Source organism: Leuciscus leuciscus, assembly GCF_965113295.1.
Source record: "Leuciscus leuciscus genome assembly, contig: HAP1_SCAFFOLD_470, whole genome shotgun sequence".
In the NCBI taxonomy this organism is placed as follows: domain Eukaryota; kingdom Metazoa; phylum Chordata; class Actinopteri; order Cypriniformes; family Leuciscidae; genus Leuciscus; species Leuciscus leuciscus.
This window is the reverse complement of record NW_028118269.1, coordinates 23,970-26,178: the sequence shown is the minus strand read 5'-3', so window position 1 is coordinate 26,178 and position 2,209 is coordinate 23,970.

Genomic DNA, 2,209 nt, shown 5'->3' with positions numbered 1-2,209 from the left:
AAAACTCATACTAAATATGCGTCAATAAGACTTTTGACTAATTGATGTTGTCGCTTCGAGTTCTGGCTTCAAAATTATGTGAAAATAGTCTTGCTTTATCGTTCACAATAAAACAATACATTGATTTAAATTGTGTTAAACAGGTTTTGCTTGGAAAGCCAATATGCGAGGGGGGCGTGAAGGAGGAGTGGTTTACACCTGAGAATACAATGTCCCTCCCACTCTGCATAATTAGCCATTCATTCAGGTGTGACACTGACTGAGCCACAATGCAAGGACAAAAGATATATTTAGAAGAAGACTTATATTGACCATTTAAGATTTTGCTTACATCTATCTTGTAAATATGTTTTGCTATTTTATTAAAAAGGTTACAATTACAACAATAATTACAATTTCAACAATATTTCAAGTGTACTCTTTCTTTGTAAAAAAAATTATTATAGCCCTACATTTTATCATATGTATTCATTAGTTTGAATATAGCCAACATTGGAACAGCTAACATCTTAGTTGATGACTTTATTTTTGACAAAAATAGTATTATATATATATATATATATACACTACTGGTCAAAAGTTTTAGATCGGTAAGATTTTTTATGTTTTTAAAAGAAGTCTCTTCTGCTCACCAAGGCTGCATTTATTTGATAAAAAACAATAAAACAAAACAGTATTATTGTGAAATATTATGACAATTTAAAATGACTGTTTTCTATTTTAATATATTTTAAAGTGTATTTTATTCCTGTGATCAAAGCTGAATTTTCAGCATCATTACTCCAGTCTTCAGTGTCACATGATCCTTCACAAATCATTCTGATATGATGATTTGATGCTCAAAAAACATTCATTATTATTTTCAATGTTGAAAACAGTTGTGTACAATTTTTTTTCAAAATTCTTTGATGAATAGAAAGTTCAAAAGAACAGCATTTATTTAAAATAGAATATTTTCTTACATTATAAATGTCTTTACTGTAACTTTTGATCAGTTTAACTCATCCTTGATGAATAAAAGTATTGATTTATTTTATTTATTTCCCCCAAAAATAAAATAAAAATTCTTACTGACCCCAAACTTTTGAACGGTAGTGTGTAATGTTACAAAAGCTTTCTATTTCAGATAAATGCTGTTCTTTTGAACTTTCTATTCATCATAGCATCATGAAATAAAATTTAAAAAAAAAACTGTTTTCAACACTGATAATAATCATAAATGTTTCTTGATCCTCAAATCATCATATTGGAGTGATTTCTGAAGGATCATGTGACACTGAAGACTGGAGTAATGATGCTGAAAATTCAGCTTTGATCACAGGAATAAATTACATTTTACTATATATTCACATAGAAAACAGCTGATTTAAATTGTAATAATATTTCACAATATGACTGTTTTTGTTTGTATTTTTAATCAAATAAATGCAGCCTTGGTGAGCACAAGAGACTTCTTTTAAAAACATTAAAAATCTTACAGATCTAAAACTTTTGACCGGTAGTGTGTGTATATATATATATAGTATATATATAGAACATATGAGCAGAAATTGCTAAACAAAAGCTTATTTGATGTGGCACTATATTCTACAGTAAAAACTGTACCCAAATCTAGTCAACAAAATGTTGTCTTTCATATTTCGCCTGACTGTAATGTTGTTTTTATGAAATATTATGGCATATAAATATTAATTTGCAGTTTAATATGTTGCTTATACAAAGACATTTTATTTCAACATATTTCAGTCGGTTTTTACTCATCTCAGTAGGCTATAGCAAAGCATTTTAGTTTATTAAAGCGATTTATTCTTTCACACACAGACACGCGATTCATATTATAGAAACGCGATTCATCTTTTTGCGTTTTACATAGGTCTACACTAACGTTATTCCATAACGTTATTTATTCCACATTAACACTTGAGAAAAGATAACTTAGCCTACCTCACTCCTCAGCGGATCTATTGCTCCTCATATCAGCACTGTTCTGAGGAAACTTTTCTCCAGGATTATTAGGTAGGCTATATTATGCCTCACTCGCGGCGCGCTGTGTTTACAGCTGATGTGGGCGTTTCACAGGTCTGAAATGGTTCTCAGAATTTGCGTTTGAATAGCGCGCGCTCTCCGTGGGCGGAGTCACATTACATTTGAATGAGCGCTAATGAGCTCGACTGGAATCGCTCTCTTTTAATACAGATTTCACAAGCTG